Source organism: Macrotis lagotis, chromosome X (assembly GCF_037893015.1).
Source record: "Macrotis lagotis isolate mMagLag1 chromosome X, bilby.v1.9.chrom.fasta, whole genome shotgun sequence".
Lineage (NCBI taxonomy): Eukaryota > Metazoa > Chordata > Mammalia > Peramelemorphia > Peramelidae > Macrotis > Macrotis lagotis.
In genome coordinates this window covers 319,156,808-319,175,325 of record NC_133666.1, presented here as the reverse complement: position 1 = coordinate 319,175,325, position 18,518 = coordinate 319,156,808, and the positions used below count along the sequence as shown (strand labels likewise).

General features: G+C 34.1%; 1 pseudogene; it reads left to right on the top strand.

Moving 5' to 3' along the window:
- Window positions 1-18,016, top strand: part of LOC141499078 (transmembrane protein 19-like) — a 44,813-nt pseudogene extending 26,797 nt beyond the window's left edge.
- The last annotated feature ends 502 nt before the right edge of the window (window positions 18,017-18,518 follow it).

Here is an 18,518-nt window from a genome sequence, read left to right as displayed (position 1 = left end):
AATGCCCTAAAATTAGTGCCATTTGCAGAATTTGACTGTCTTAATTTCATAGAAGAGGAAAACTAGACTCCAAGGAAGTCAGTCTTTTTCAGTGTCCCACAAGTAAGTAGTGTTATAAACTGAATTTGAATCTAGCCTCTCTCCAAAGTGAATATACTCTCAACTGGACTATATTCTCTCTTTTTAAATCACATTTACTACTTTTCCAAGGTCCTATATCATTCAATTTACAGAAGAAAACAAGGTACCCACAGTCCAAGTGACTTGCTCAAAGTTAACTAGGTAATAAATAAGAGTCATAATTCAAACTCTTACTTCAAACTCATCTCTCTTTCCACTACTCAACAACTCTATCCAGAATTATTTTGAGTTGTGATAACTATGAAGAATTTCCTAGAACTTATGTTTTGGGACTCCATTCTCTTAGATGATGCTTTAATAACAATTAATGCAAAATCTACTACAACTCTCAGAAAGACAAAGGAGTTAAAGCTGACTTCCTTTCCCCTGAATCTCAGACCCCTCCTCTGGCATGTTTTCCTTATTCTTCAAGCCTGCTTTGTGCATGAATTAATTTTATAGGCATTCATTTTCACTTGAATTCACATTTGTGACTTAAAGAAGGTGATGAATAATATGCTGAGCCATAAGTCTCTTGTTCCCTATAGAGTAGCATCGGATCCTACAGTCTCTGAGGATAAACTCTTGAGTCCTTATGTCTTAACAATTTTTCTACTCCTATAAAAGCATCTGTGTCTTTGATGAGGTGAACAATAAATAGACCTACATGTAACGATGAGAAAGCTAGAAATAGAATGAATGCAAACTAGATAAACAGAGTTATCCAGTGATGAAAACAGGCTGATCATAATGACCAGATCTGAGTTCAGAGTTGAAAAATTTCAGTGGTATATCATGAGGTATTTTAATGATTATAATAAACATATAACAATTATAATAAACATGGAGAGGAGAAGAAACAAGGAAGAAGGTAGGGAGAAAGTAAAGAAGGAAGGAAGGAAGGAAGAAAGGAAGGAAGGAAGGAAGGAAGGAAGGAAGGAAGGAAGGAAGGAAGGAAGGAAGGAAAGGAAACAAAGGGAAGATGGAGGAGGTAAGGAAGAAAAGAAGAAAGGAAAAAAGAAAAAAGGAGAGAAGGGAAGGGAAGGAGGAAGGAAGGGAAGGAAGAAGAGAGAGAGAAGAAGAAAGAAAGAGAGGGATAGAAGGAGTAAAGAAGAAATAAACCACTTCCTATGAGGCAGGAATTTCAGTTTTTAGCTGAGTCTTGTGCTATATCATTTTCTTTAAGATAAACAGTGAGAAAATGAAAGAAAAAGATGTAGTACCATGTCATATCTGGATTTAGCAGGTGAAGCTAGAAGAAAGGGATGAGTGGCATTCTGGGTTACCATGCACAGCACGTTCACCAGTAGCCAAACCATTTTTAGAATTGCTTCTCCTGTCTTTACCATCATCTCCTTTATTTCAAGGACATAATATATATATATATATATATATATATATATATATATATATATATAAATATATATATGTGTGTGTATATATAAAGAATCAATTCAAATTTAATAAGAGAAGTTGATATTTTAATTTGGTAAGCTCTGTTGCTAAATGTAACATCAGGATTTTTTTTTGTTTTAAAGCTAACTATATACTATATGCCCCTGATGCCTTCCCTAGCCCTCCTGCTGTTAACTTTAACTGGTGGGGCCTTTTCTCCTTCCAGAGATTGCATGCTATTTGTCTATGCAGGATATGACTAGCGTTAATAAAATCCCATCTGAAATCACTTTCTTCAGTTAGAGAGGCAGGGGGCCAGGGACCAGCAACTAAAAAAGAAGATATTCATGCCTAACAGTGATAGTAGAAAAAATTACAGCATCAGAATTAAGAGACCCATGAAGAAGCTTCATAACTGGCCTCCCTGGCATGATTTGGGCTGCAGTTTTTCTCATCTATCTAGTGGGGCTATAAATACCAGGTCTACCTGCCTCACACAGTAGGGATTCTGAGAAGATACAAATAAATCATAGAAATATGAAATTTTAGAGTTGAAAGGTACTTTAGAGTTCCCTGTCCTAACCCCCCAACCTCCACTTTGTTTGACAGGTGAGGAAACTGAGACCCAAAGAAGAGACATGATGGGTACAAAAATACATACTTTCTAGTTACAGGATGGGAATTTGACCTTAGGGATTCAGAATTTCCATCAAGTGCATTACCTTGCAATCACTCAACAGATAACAGGAAATTATTAAGCTCCTCCTATGAGAAAGGCAAGAATTCTGAGGACTTAAAAACAAAATGATACTATCCCTGCCTTCTAGAACTTTTCATTCTATAAGAAGTCACAATATGAATATGCATGAATATTACAATGCCCCTATCCTATTAGCACAAGGCTTTGTGTTCTGTCTTTTTAAAGCATTTTTTTAAACAAGAATAGGGAATGGAGGATAGAAAGATTAGAAATAGAATCAAGTTAAAATTTGTAGAGAAAACTTTTCCCTATCCTCACCCCCTCTTCACACACTCTGGAATCATATGCTTAAAAATACTATCCTATAGGATAGCTTGGTGGTGCAGTGGATAGAGCACAGCTATGGAGTCAGGAGGACCTGAGTTCAAGTTTGACAGCAGACACTTGACACTTATCATCCATATGACCATGGTCAAGTCACTTAACCCTGATTACTTCTCAGCCATGATTCATATCACCACTCAACTCAGATGGTTCTACAGGAAACAATGATGCTGGTGACTTTACATAGTTTCCCCTCACTTAAAAGAAATCTAATTCATCTACATGTCATGGCATCATATCCCTGATGTCACTGTCATCTTTGAGAACCAAGGAGGAACAACAGAAACAATATCCCATATTCTGTGTGGCTGTCCCAACCTGGAATTTAAATGGATTTGACATTATTGATAGGACCCTGCTTGTTGCTATTCCCAGATGAAGCAGAAAGTCCAAAGTACCAGCACCCAATGTCTCCATTGTTCTTCAATGGACTGGCTACTTGATTTCCTTCTCTTTTTGCAATGTACCCCACCCTGCTCCCAACTTTGTCTCCTCACTATAATTATGGCTCTAGGGACCTGATCCTTTTATTCTAGCTTGATCAGGTCAAGGAACCAAGAGCTGGAGTTGAGAATTAACTCCTCATGTACTGGTACAGAGATAAAAATGGAAGGACTCCTTAAGTCCCCTTGGAATTTTGCTTGATTCAAATGTTGCTGCCTCCTGGTGAGTTTTCCCTTATAACTCTGTTAACACGGCTGTATATTTCCAGATTTCATTTAGTAGAGTCATTTGTTTGTTCAGGGGAAAAGAGAAATGAATTCCCCAGGGCACACCAACATTGATGAGAAATACAGCTGAAGCCACTTACAGTGGAGTCAAATGGGGAAAAGATAGTAAGGGAGAATGAAAATTTAAAGTTGTTTTCATGCCTCACAGTGGAAATGGCAGCTATCTTTACAACTGAGCTTCCAATCAGAGGGAGAACTCTGAGCCCATCTGAGGTTATCTATGTTTCAGTCTATGGGACCTGTGGGAGGGGTCATCATTTTAGAGGTTTAACCCAACTCTTCCACTCATGCCTGTTGGGCAAAAAGGTTTGTTTCCTTGAAAAAATGTTGAATGACTGAAAATCTGCTTGACCTTCACCTGTTCTAACAGTCATGCTTTAACTTGAGTGTCTGAAAAATATGTCAGTCTGTCATTGAAAAAAGCTAGAGAAGGGGGGAAAACTTAAATCTATCTTTGATAGCTCAGAAAGGCTTAGTTTTCATTGGCATCTAAATGACATAAATACTCTTCACAGGATTTGTTTGCTGATAATAATTACATATTCCTCGCTTTGACTTAATTGTCAGATATGTCCTATCTGATGAGTATGGGGTGATAGTTTCCACTCCAGTTGTAAAAGTGGCATGGGATTATATTCAAATGTATCTATATTCTTTTAACAAATACATTGGCATATATAAATCATTCTGTCTAGTCTCACACTTATTTTCTCTTCCTAATCATCATTGTTGTCATTGTTGTCATCCATCAACAAATATTTAATAAGTACTTACTATATGCCAAACTATGATAGGCACTGGATGTGCAACTTTAAAGACAAAAAAAGAAGAAAAAAACACAAAATTTGCATAGAGTTTATACTCCAGTGGGGGGACAGAAGTACAAATACAAATATATAAATCATTAACATGAAGTTAACAAATGCAAGCATATACAAAGTAGTTAAATACAACATAATTTGAGAGGGAGAGCATTGGCAGATAGGGGAGAGAAAGATTTCATGTATATGATGGTGCTTGAACTTTATCTTGAAGGAAAAGTGGATGAGATTAAGGAGAGAAGACCCTCTAGGCATGAGGAACTGCCTAGACAGAAGGACAGAAAGATTAGTGAGAAATATATATATAAGACCATTTTGACTGGTTTTAACCTTAAGAACTTCATATGTAGTTTAATTAATGTAAGAAACTAGCTGAATAAAATCATTAACATACATAGTATCAGTACACGGAAATATTTGAATGTAAAATATAAATTATCCTTAAGTGTCAAATTGGAGGCTTATGAAGCTTTCAGATGAAAAGTTATTCTAAATCATAGGATCAATGAACTAAAAAGAAAAGGAAAAAAGAGCGACTTACAAAAAGGCCTACAATGGGTTAAAATTGGTTTGTAATGTCATTTCTCCATTAAAATACTCCAACTGTGAAGTCTCAAATGACCTAAAATCCTTTCTATTTCCTGATAGTTGAATGAAAGTGAAATAGTATTATCTCTCTGTCCACAGTTTTTCTTCCAAGACAAAGGTAAGATAAGGGGTCTTCTCTCCCCTAAGAAACGGGTGAACAGTATTTGTCACTCTACAGCTTTCAATAAGTAGTCAGCTTAACCTTAGAGAAACCCCTCAGAGACAAGAGATTGTTCTTTTCTGACCAGCCTTGACTCTATTTGAAGAAGTTCAGCCCTGTTGTTTGGAGAAAGAGACAGTGGGATGGAGGTCAGCTGTGAGGTTGTATCATTTTTCTTCCTTAAAATCCTGTTGCTTGGGACAGTTCTCCATCCAATAGCATGAAGAATTGATATCATCATGCAGGGAAATTAAGTCCTATTGCTACATTTGTCACTTTTATAAATTTTGTTAAACAATGTTTCAGAATAAGCGTTTTTATTTTGTTTTGTTTTTTGACTTGAATTATCCAGACAATTGTTTCACGGTTCCCATTTTGCTTTTCTGCCAAAAATCTGGCCACAAAATCTATTTAAGCTATTTCTTGGGACCATAACAACCTATCAGACAGGAAACAAATGAAAAGAGGATGTTTATCAATTACTGAATTCATGTAAAAAGAAGATCCAGATAATCTATATGCCAAAGTGAATTTTTCTGAATTAAGTAATTCATTTTTTAAAATGTATGAAACATACACACATATAGTCTACAATATCCATTTTATATTTGTTGTATGTAAATATATATTGTCCTTATTTGTAGATATCTATATCAATCTATCTAATTCAGAGTATCAATTTCTGATCCAGAGTAATATCAATTACCATTATCTAGTGAATTACACCAAATGGATCTACACAATAACATATTTGACAGGTTTTACTGAAGATCTCCAATGATAAAGAATTCATAACCTTCTCAAAATCTTTGCTAAGGTACCTCTAATGATCTTTTCCTTTTTCTTTCATTTAAACCTAAATTTCTTTATTAGCAAGTTGTACCCATTGCTCCTAGTTCAGACCTCTCAGACCAAATGAAGTAAATCTTATCCTTCTTGCACATGACAGCCCTTTAAACAATTGATTATTTTTCTCACATATACACAGAGCTTGATTTATTAAATCAACCAAATGATTATTTTATCTTTCTTTGAGTTTTGATACTGAAGGATTATTATTTTTGCACTTGATAGTATTTTATTCAAATTTAGGAAATTTATGAATCATACATTTTTCACGCAAATAATTCAGATCTAAACCACTGTAAAAATGTTAATTGCTCACTGGGTAGGCCAAACTAATATAATAAAAATGATAATTGTACCCAAATCAATCTATTCAGTGCCATACCCTCCAACCTACAAACATTATTTTATAATTTTATCTGGAAGAACAAAAGCACAAGAATATAAAAAATAATGAAAAATGCAAAGAAGGTGGCCTAGCTATAGCAGATCTGAAAGTTATATTATAGAGTAAGAGTTATCAAAACTATCTGGTTCTGGTTAAGCAATAGAGTGATGTATCAAAGACTGAAATAATAAAAAGGTTAAATGATCAATGTTGGAAGAGAATGTGGGAAATATTGCACTGTTAGTGGAGTTGTGAACTGATCCAACCATTCTGAAGGACAATTTGGAACTATATCCAAAGAACAATGAAAATATGCATACCCTTCAATCCAGCAATACCACAAAAGGGAAGACCCACTTGTACAAGAATATTTACAGCAGTTCTTTCTTGGTGATTAAGACAATTACAAAAGCTTGATGATGGAAAATGCCATCTACATCCAGAGGAAGAACTATGGAACTGGAAGGTAGATCAAAGCATTAAAAAATTATTTTAAATTTTTACTTTTCATTTTTTCTTTTTTGTTCTAATTCTTTCACAGCATGACCAATGTAGACATGCAGCATGATTATACATTTATAATCTATATTAGATAATATGCTATTGTTCTGTTAGAACAGGGAAGGGTAGAAGGGAGAAAAACTTTGAAAAATTAAATGTTGAAAATTTCTTTACATGTAATTGGAAAATTAAATAATTTTAAAAATCACATTTTCTAGTTATGTATAGTTATGTATATTATTACAATAATCTTGTTGTGAGAGTGAAAATAAACTCCCATCCGCCCCCCAAAATGATAGAGAAACCTCACGAATAGCGAGAGGAAAAGAAAAGTGTACTTCAGTCTGTATCCAGATTTCAACAGTTCTGTCTCTGGAATGAGTTGCCTTCTTTATCATGTCCACTAGAGAAGTTGCTTCAACATCATTTCCCACAGTTGCTATTACTAGTTCTATTTCCCTCCACTCTATCCTACCCCACTCTCATTTATTCCATTCTCTTTTTCCTTTCATCTTGTTCTTGTTCAGAAGTGTGTTGTATCTGAGTATCCTCTCCCACTATCTTCTCTCTCTTCCATCACCTACTCCCCCCCTTCCCTCCCCCCATTTCCCCTTATCCCATCCCTTTCCTCTCATTTTTCTCTAGGGTAAGATAGATTTCTATACCCTATTAAGTGTATATATTATTTCCTCTCTGAGCTATTTCTGAATGAAGGCTCACTCATTCCCCCTCACCTTCCCCCATTCCACTCCATTGTCAAAGCTTTATCTTGACTCTTATATGAAATATCTTAGCTCCTTCTTCCTCTCCTTTCCCTTCCTCCCAGGACTTTTCTTTATTACCCATTGACTACATTTTTTTACTATATTATGTTCAGCTCCTTCCTGCTTTCCTGTGCCTTTTCTGTATATGCTCCTTCTAATTGCTCTTATGAATAAGAAGGTTCATATAAGTTATCAGTATCTTCTTCCCATTCATTAACACAAACAGTTCAACATCATCAAATTCCTCAAAATAAGCCCTTCTTGTCCACCCTCTCTATAGTTCACCTGATTGCTTTACTTGGAAATCAAACTTTCTGTTTAGCTCTGCTTGTTTCAACAGGAAATTTGGGAAGCCCCTGTTTCAATGAAAGTCCATCTTTGCCCCTGAAAGAGGATGCTCAGGTTTGCTTGGAAGTTGATTATTGGCACAGTTGTAAATCAAAATCTTTTGCCTTCCAGAATATCATATTCCAAGCCTTACAAGTCCTTAATGTAGACACTGCCAAATCCTGTGTAATCCTGACTATAGAGCCATAGTAGTCGAATTGTTTGTTTCTGGTAGCTTTGACTTGGGAATTTTGGAGTTTTGGTTATAATATTCCAGGAAGGTTTTCTTTTGGCATCTGTTTCAGGAGGTAACCAGTGAATTCCCTCAATTTCTATTTTACCCTCTGCTTCTAGGATCTCAGGGCAACTTTGCTTATTATTTCTTGAAAAATCAAGTCTAGGGTCTGTTCCTGATAGTTATTTACAGGGATCCCAATAAGTTTTAAATTATCTCTCCTGGATCTGTTTTTGAGGTTGGTTATTTTTCCAATGAGATATTTCACATTCTTTTCTAATTTTTGGTTCTTTTGTTAAAGTTTTATTTCTTCCTGATTTCTCACAAAGTCATTGGCTTCCTTTTGTTCCATTCTAATTTGAAGGAGTTATTTTCTTTTTATCTCCTTTTCCAGCTGGCTAATTCTGCTTTTTAAGGCATTCTTCTGATTCTTTGTCAAGGCAGAAAGAGCTTGCTATGAATATTCTTGTTGGTCTTTTCTCATTTTTTGTGATCTCTTTGAGATACAGACATTCTAGTGGTATTACTGAGTCAAAGGATCCTCCTATTGTTATTGCCCTTTGTCCAAAGTTAAAATTGCTTTCCAGAATGGTTGAGATCAGTTCACAAATCCATATTATTATTATCCCAGTATTCCCAAATCCCCCCCAACAGTAACCATTTTGACCTTTTGTTATTTCAGCCAATATGATAGGTGTGAGATGTTACCTGAGAATTGTTTTAATCTGCATTTCTCTAATCAAAAAGGTTCAGATATTTTTTATATGACTATTAAAAGTTTTAAAATTGTCTTTGTATTGCCAAGAAGAATTGTCTAACATAATTGATCATCTCACAATGTTTCTGTAAGCATCAATTAAAATAAGTATTCCAAGGTGTTTCTGAAATCTGCCTGCTCATCATTTCTTGTAGAACAATAATATTCATTACATTCTTACACCAAAATTTATCCAGGCATTGCCCAATTGATAGACATCGCTCAATATCTAATTTGTTGGCCGTCACAAAAAAGGTACTTTAAATACTCTATGTAATGTAGACCTAGAAGAGATATTGTTGGATCAAAGGGTAGGCATATTTTTATTATCCTTTGGGCATGATTGCAAATTGCTCTCCAGAATGGTTGGAGCAGTTCACAACTCTACCAATGATGCATTAGTGTCTTAGTTTTCCCACATTTCCTGCAACATTTATCATTCCATTTTATGTCACATTAGATAATCTGATAAGTATAAGATAATACCTTAGAGTTGTTTTAATTTGAATTTCTCAAAAATGATTTAGAATGTTTTTATATGACTAAATTGTTTTAATTTATTTATCTGAAAACTGCCGGTTCATTGTCTTTCCTTTGACCATATCTAAATTGGGGGATGATTTATACTCTTATAAATTTGACTCAGTTCTCTATATAGCTTAGAAATTAATTCTTTGTCAGAAACACTACATGAGAAAATTGCTTCTCAATTTCTGCTCATTTTCTAAACTTGGTTTCATTGGCTTTATTTGTTTTAAAAAATTCACTTTAATGCAATCAAAATTATTCATTTTTCACTTTATAATGTTCTCTAACTCTGGTTTGATCACAAAATATTCCCTTTTCTGTGGATCTGACAGTTAAACTATACCTTTCCATCTTAATTTGCTTATAGCATCACCCTTATGTCTAAATTATGTACCTATTTCAAGTTTATCTTGATATAGGCTTTGAGAACTTGCTCTATTTCAAGTTTCTACCGTACTATTTCCCAGTTTTCCCAGCAGTTTTTCTCAATAGTGATTTCTTATCCAAGAAACTGGAGTCTTTGGGCTTATCAAATAGTAGAATACTATAGTCATTTATTTAGTTAGTTAGTTAGTTTGTTAGTTAGTTATTGCAAGGCAATGGGGTTAAGTGGCTTGGCCAAGGCCACACAGCTAGGTGATTATTAAGTGTCTGAGGCCGGATTTGAACCCCGGCACTCCTGACTCCAGGGCTTGTGCTTTATCTACTGCGCCACCTAGCCACTCCTACTACAGTCATTTATTAGTTTGTCTTATGTACCTAACCTATTCCATGGATCCATCACTCTACTTCTTAGGCAATACCCAATAATTTTGATGAATTCCACTTTATAAAAATAATTTTAAATCTGGTAGATTGGTCATCTTCCCTTGTATTGTTAAAAATTTATTACATTGGTATACTTTACCTTTTGTTCCTCTAGATGAATTGTCATTCTTTTCTTTTCCCAACTTTATAAAATAAGTTTTGGTAGTTTGGTATGGTACTGAATAAGAAAATTAATTTAGTTACAATCGTCTTTTTTATTATATTGATTTGATCTTTCCATGAGTAATTGATATTTTTTTTCTGGTTTGGATTTAATTTTATTTGTATGAAAGCTATTTTACAGTTGTTTTCATATGTTTCTGGATTTGCCCTGGCAGGTGTACTCCCAAATATTTTATATTGTCTGTTGTTCTTTTAAGTAAAATTTCAAATTCATTTTTGATGCTGGACATTGTTGTGAATATATAGAAATGCTGATGATTTACATGGGTTTATTTTACATTCTGCAATTTTGCTAGTTTTTATTTGTTTCAAGTAATTTTAATTGGTTTTCTAGGATTTTCTAAGAATACTACCAAAATATCTACAAAGAATGAGTGTTTTTTTCCTTCATTGTCTATTCTGATTCCTTCAATTTCTTGTTTTTCTCTTATCACTAAAGCTAAAATTTATAGCACAATATTGAATGATTGTGATGATGATAGACATCCTTGTCTCACTCCTGTTCTTATTGCGAATGCTTCTAGCTTATTCCTATTATTCATAAACCTTGCTGATGTTTCATATATATGTATATTGCTTATCATTTTAAGGGGAAAACATTTGTTCTTATGCTCTCTAGTGTTTTTAATAAAAATGGATGCTATGTTTTATAAAAAAAAACTATTTCAGCATCTATTGAGAAAAATCATATGATTTCTGCTAGTTTTGTTATTGATATGGTAATCTATGCTGTTTCACTAATATTGAACCTCTCCTGAATTCCCAGGATAAATCTCACTCAGTCATGGTATTTTATTCTGGTGATAAATTACAGTAATGTCTTTGCTAATGTTTTATTTAATTTTTTTGCATCAATATTCACTAGGGGAAATGTTCTACAATTTTCTTTTTATGTTTTGACTGTTCCTGATTTAGGTAACAGCACCATATTTCTATTATGAAAGGAATATGGTAGGACCCCATCTATTTTTCCAAATAGTTTATATGCTATTAAAGTTAATTATTCTTTAATATTTTGTAGAACTCATTTTTAAATTCATCTGGACCTGAAAATTTTTTTCTTAGATTGTTCACTGATAAATAATTTAACCTTTTTTTCTTAAAATGGGATTATTTAAATATTTTATCTTCTCTGTTAATTTGGAAAATGTATATATTTTTGTAATTTTTAATCCATTTTACTTAGGCTTATTGGTGTATAGTTAGACAAAATATTCATCTTAATTATTACTTTTATTTCTTCATCACAGAGAGTAAATTTACACCTTTAATTTTTTTGTATTTGTTATAGGGTTTTCTTTCTTTTTTAAAATCAACAACCAAAAGTTTTTCTATTTTTTTTTGGTTTTTTCCCTTAATGTATCTCTTAGTTTAATTATTTGTTCAATAGTTTTCCTACTTTCAATTTTATTGATTTCTTTTTTGAAATTCAAAATTAATGAATTGATATTTAAATGAGGATTTTAAATTAGTTTTTCCTACTTTTTTTAGTTGTATGCCCAATTAATTAATTTCCTCTTTTATTCATAGCAGCATTTAGAGATATACATTTCCTTTAAGAATTACTTTGGCTGCATCTCATAAATTTTTGTATGTTGCCGCAATTATTGCTGTTCTCTTTGATGAAATTTTTTTTATTGTTTTCATGTTTTGTTGTTTGACCCAATCATTCTTTAGGCTTAGATTATTTCATTCCCAATTAATTTTTAATTTCTCTATTGGTGGCTCTTTTTATATTGCATCATGATTTGAAAAGGATGCATTTAATATTTATTGCTTTCTGCATTTGATTGTAAGGTTTTGGACACTAATACTTGATCAGCTTTCATGAATAAACTTTTTTCATGTATGCACAATGATATGTCATGTACCACTGAGAAATAAGTATATTCCTTTCTTTTCCCATTCCATTTTCTCCAGAGGTCTATCATAGCTAACTTTTCAAAAATTCTAATCACCTCCTTAACTTCTTTCTGTCTATTTTGTGGTTAGAATTATCCAAATTTGAATGCAGGAGATTTGGGTCCTCTGCTAGTATAGTTTTGCTCTTTATTTCTTCTTGTAACTTATTTACCTTCTTTTTTTAAGATTTGAATGTTATTCAAATTGATGCACATGTGTTTGGTATTGATATTATTTGGTACCTTTTAAAAGGATGTAGGTTCCTACTTAAGCTCTTTTAATTAGATTTATTTTTGTTTTTGCTTTCTCTGAAATCAAAATTGCTCCCTTTTTTTGTTACTTCAGCTGAGGCAAAATGTACTCTGTTTCAGTCTTTCACTTTTACTCTATATGTATCTCTCTGTTTCAAACATGTTTCTTCTAAACAACACATTATAGGATTTTAACCCACTCTGCTCTTACAGAAAATTCAGTCCCTTCAAATTCACTATTATGATTACTGTGTATTTCCCTCAGTCCTATTCCCCCCACATTGATCCTTTGTTCTCTCCTTCTACCTGTTATCAGCTTACCAATATTTTGTTTCTAACCACTGCTTGCCTCAATCTGCCCCCTCTAACCTTCCCCCTTCCCTTTTCTTTTTCCTTTCAAGAGCATTTTTGGTACTTGTGACCAATTCATATTCCTCTTTGAGGCTTAATACATAAGCATTTTTAAATTGTTTGCTTCTGCGTTTGTGTTTTGATTTGTCCTTGTGCTATAGTAGATTCTATGATAAAGATTTTGGGGTATTAGGGGCATTGTCCCAAACTGCTTGTGCTGGGGCCCAGGTGCCTTATCACTGACTTTCTAGGTAGGGATCTCTAACCTGACCTAGTTGCACCTATTGTTCCAGGATTTCATAGGCTCCTAGGCCTGGGCTGTAAATCTCACAACTGACCTAATGTGCCATTGTCCTTCTGAGTCAGGCCTCATTTGCTGATCTGTAGCTAAGAGCCTCTTGCTGGCTTGCCCAGACATTGTCTGCTCTGGACTCCACTGCCCTTTTACCAAAGTGAGATAGACCTTTCTTAGAGTCCTTTTAAGTTACCCTAAGCTGGAAAATCATTTCACTATAACTTTTTGCATGTTCTGTTGCTCTAGAATTTGTTTAGAAGTTTCATTAATGTTGCTTCCAAAAGAAAGTGGTGAGAGCTCAGGCAACTTCCTGGTTTCTTTTCTCTACCTCTTCGCTGCTACAAATAATTATTGTATTTATTTAATTCTCTATAACTATTTCCTTCAACAAATTCATATTTTTTGTTGAACTCAAGGTGCTTCACTTATGTGGTTTACTTCCTTTGGATAAGGTATTGTTTATCATGTTATAATGTATGAGTAGGTATGATTTAGTTGAGTATCTTGTTAGTTTGGGTTCAACACTAAAAGTAAATGAGCTACTCTTAGGTTATTGAGCTATTAGCAAAATGAAGTTTCCTTAGACGCAGCATAGAAAGGATATTCAGCAATGATATTCTGGTATTTATCTTAAATAGATATGGCCCTTGCTTCTGTCCATGTGACAGTTTATCTGGTTAGTGAAAGGTAGTGATAACCATCAATTATGGAACATTTACCAAATCTAAAGGACTTCAACTTCTATTTTGCATACATATCACCAAGAACTATGTCAAAACGGCTGGAAATTACTTGAAGGATAAGTTGAGGTATGCTATAAGCCTTAGCTTCTGGATCAATCAAGTCTCAATGTACCTTTGTTACTTTTCAGGGAAAAACTAACAACTTGTAAGAAGGAAAAGTAAAGATACATTTTCTCCCCACAAATTTATTTTTTGAAAAAAAATTGGTACTTAGCATCACACAACTATACATACACACACACACACACACACACACACACACACATACAAGTGTGTTATAATCTATAATGCTTTAATGCTTGGTCAAAAATAAAGTCATACCCACCTTAATAGTAAAAATGATATACCCTTGCAGCAACACATTATAAAGTCTTTTTAAGCTATATTCTCATTTGATCTCATTTCTACTACTTACTATTTGTTTGAATTTAAACAATCCTATTGACCCCTCTGGGCTTTAATTTCCACATCTGTAAAATGAAGGAATTAGAGATCACTTCCAGCTCTAAATACTAATCAACCATATGAGGTAAAAAAAGCACTTATTGTGATCCCTATTTCATAGAGGATGACCCTGAGAACCCTAGGAAGTTAAATGACTTGTCTAATCAAGGTGACTTCCTGCTGCCTGAAGATTAGTTAATGAAGTTCTAATTATTAAATATCTACTAGAGGTAATAGTCTGTGCCAGAAATTGTTGAGAAGATAAAAATATATGATGCATAATCCCTCAAAAAGCTTACAATTAACCAGGGGAACATAAAAAAGTAAAATCATTTAAAATAATATAAAATAACAAATAATTTCAAATAAAAAAACATAAAGAGGAAAAAAAGAATATGCATGATTTTCTCCTTTAAAATATGTATTATCAGGGGTGGCTAGGTGGTGTAGTAGATAAAGCACTGGCCTTGGAGTCAGGAGTACCTGGGTTCAAATCCAGTCTCAGACACTTAATAATTACCTAGCTGTGTGGCCTTGGGCAAGCCACTTAACCCCATTGCCTAGCAAAAAAAATATGTATTATCATTCTCTCCCTTGTATGGAAAGGAAACTGATGGCTAGAAAGATCATCTAGTTTGTAATAATCATACAGTTTTTAAGTGTCAAAGATAGAATTTTAAGTCAGAATTCTCATGATTCTATAGCCAAAGTCCTTTTCACTCTACCATTTTTCTTTTCTCAAAGAGCATTTTATCAAAATAGTAAAGACGATGTAACAAGATGATACATAACAACTTTGAAAGTAAAGGTACAGACAAAAAAGATACTTAGAATGATGTAAGGGGTAGGCCAGAGTTCATTCCAATATATCCCACTAGGTAAAGTCCAGGAAAGAGGATGTTGCAGAGTAAATGTTTGAAGAGCTCTGAGTATATCAGTTATACAAAAGCTTGGGATATACAGAGATGGGAGCAATATAATAAAAGGCTAGTAAAAGTAGAGAAACTCAGGAATAATCAAGTGCTTTAAATGTTAGGCCAAAGTTTGATACTTATCTCACTAGGCAAAAGAAAATCAATGAAAATTTAAAACCAGAGGTGTAGCATAATTGGATCTATACATAAGAAAATTACTGGGCAGAGCTGTGAAAGATGAATTGGAAAGGACAAAGAGGAGGACTTGTTAGAGACTACTGTTAATACCAACATGTAATATTAAATGCCTGTATTATGATGATGACAATATAAATAGAAAAAAAAGGTTTGTTTTGAGAGATTTAGGGACAGAAGGAATTGACTGAACTTGATAAGTATAGGATTCACATATAGTTTCTTCTGTTTGCTATCTGTTTGATCGAGGACAAGATGATTAAACTCTCTGAGCTTTAAATATAAAATTATGATCCTCTCCAACCCCAAATATAAAAATCCTTAATTCTATGTTAACAGACAAGATATCCTGAGAGATGTGAGAGAGGGAGAGAGAGAGAGAGAGAGAGAGAGAGAGAGAGAGAGAAACCTCAAAGAATAGCTCCAAATTTTGATCATGAGAGACAGGGGGGAAAAAAGTGAATGAGGAAGAATTTAAAAAAATATTAACACCTTAATAAGAGCAAAGTACTGACATAAAGATTAGGAATAAAAGTTGAAAAGGAATGCAGTTTCTGCCTTCAAGGAACTCAAAACCTAATGGGGGTAAACACACCTACAGAAATAAATCAGATGGAAAAGCCTAATGATTCTCAGGACACAATAGCAAAGAAGAGAGCTATACATCTTTATTAATATGTTTCAATAATAAAAGCTTTACAATTTCAGAGTTAAATTATTTGATTTTACTAGGGAAGAATAGTTTTAAGGGAAAGAAAAGAGTTTTCATTTTAGGTATATTGTTTGTCCCACTAGAATCCTAATGAAAATGGTCTATAGGGAACTGAAAGATATAGATTTGCCTATGAGACTATATGTTATCTGCATAGAGGGAGTAGTTGAAATGATGTAATTGATTAAAATGACCAAGAAGAAGAATACATGGAGAGGAGAGGAGGATACCAGAGTTAGACCTTTACAGAACTCTATAATAAGGATAAAAAAGACGAGAAACCAGCAAATGAGATAAATAAGAAATGAATAGAGACAAGTGGGTTCTGGACCTGGAGTCAAAAGAATCTGAATTCAAATCCAGCTCAAGACCCTCATAAGTAAAATAAAATGGGGAACCAGAAATTAAATGAAGAAATTTAACCTGAATCTCATCTCAAAACACTGTAGAGCCTGTTGCTGGCTTATTGCATCCATTTGCAAGGTTTTAAACAACTGACCCTGAACAATCATTAAATGTCTGTTGATCTTACTCCTTTGGAAAAGGTAATGGTGTATCATGCCAGTGAGAATGGCCCATGGGGTCGTGAAGAACCAGATATGACTAAAAAACTGAACAACAATAAAAAGTGAATAGAGAAGAGTGAGTGGAATGAGGACTAGGGCTAGCTGCTCTAGCCTGTGCTCATCCTTCCCAATGCAGGGAAGGGTCTTCCAATGATGGTTTTCTTATTCCTGTGGAAGATCTTGAGACCAGTACATACACAGGATATATAAAATGATGACTAATATAGATTCTCATTTCTTTAATTTTTCTAATTGTATCCATGACTGAAACCATCTATTATGGCTTCTTGACCCCTATTTCTCCATGGTGATAGCTGTTTTCTGTGATAATTCCTGTTTGGATTGCATTTAATGTCTTAAAAAAGAAGAGTCTGGATCAAGGTGGTGCCTTGGGAGTAGTAGTTGTTGGATTTATCTTGATGAATGCAAGATAAGGAAAGCAGAGTAAATGTTTGAAGGACCCTTAATATACCACTAAGTATATCTATATCTAACTAGCTAGGTAGCTTTTTTACTTCTGTGATGATATTTTTCATTTCTTCCTCAAAACTCACCAAGTATAAAAAAAGAAAAAAAGAGACATGTCGATTTCAAATTCAAAGAAGTGGAGGGGGGCAGAGAAATTGGACTCAGGTTTTCTGTAATGGAGCTATACTTACCTTATTCTATATGATAGAAAATGGACCAGAAGAAATCTACATTGATTTGTTTTGTCTCTCTTGACTTCCTTTTCCTCTTCTGTGGGAGATGGATAGGATTCAGAAATTGGTTCTGTCATAAGGACTATTCATCTATGACTAATAAACTTGGAATGAGTTCTCTTTAGTACCAATGGACAGATCACTGTGATAATCTTTCTTTTCACCTTTCTTGGTGAATCTTTGTTGGACAAGACCTACTTCTTCTCACATCTGATTTTTGTGAATGATGGGGATTCTTCTGGTCCCCAATGGCCAGTTGTTGCATTTGTGGAATTGACTGGTTTATTGGGATCAATTATTGAACCATAACTAAGAGGAACAAGGCAGTACTCTGATTGGGATACAAGCACCCACACAGTTGTCAGTCAGCCAAGTGGCGAGACAAAATACCAGCAAAGTCTGTTTTTTTTTTTTTTTAGTTTGTTTGTTTTTTGCAAGGCAAATGGGGTTAAGTGGCTTGCCCAAGGCCACACAGCTAGGTAATTATAAAGTATCTGAGACCAGATTTGAACCCAGGTACTCCTGACTCCAAGGCCAGTGCTTTATCCACTATGCCACCTAGCCACCCCAGAAAGTCTATTCTTGATAACAATCCTCTGAACCTATTTTTTTCCATATTCATCATTCTCTGCCTTTACAGCACAGGATGGACTCAGGCCCACAGAATGAACAGTTGTCATTTTCCATCATTTGGAGATCCAAAATGAGTCTAGTTGAACTTTGTGATTCCAAGATTTAACTTCAAAATAATCATTTGACCCACTGCACTTGAAGGGATTTAATTAATTGTGCTTTGTATTTTCCCATAATAATAAATCTCATGACACAACACAAAACATTCTAGGAAAGAAAATTCCACAAAAAAGAAAACCAGACATATCTTCCTGTACCTGAGCATGCAGGTTTTCCAGTTTAATGGAACTGTTGGAGCAAAAAGGGAATTTTTTTTCTATTGGCTTCTGCAAATGAGGATATACTCCCCTTCTAATGCATCCTTGGAATTTTTGTCAACAAAGAATGGGGAACCAGAAATAACGTGAAGAATAACGTGATTCTCATCTCACTCATCTCACAATACCGTAGAGCCTGTTGCTAGCTTATTGTAACCATTGCAGAGTAAATGTTTGTGTGGAAACATAAACAATTTTTGCAACTGTGAACTTTCCCATAGTTTTTCATCAATCCACCATAAATACTTGTCCTTAGTTT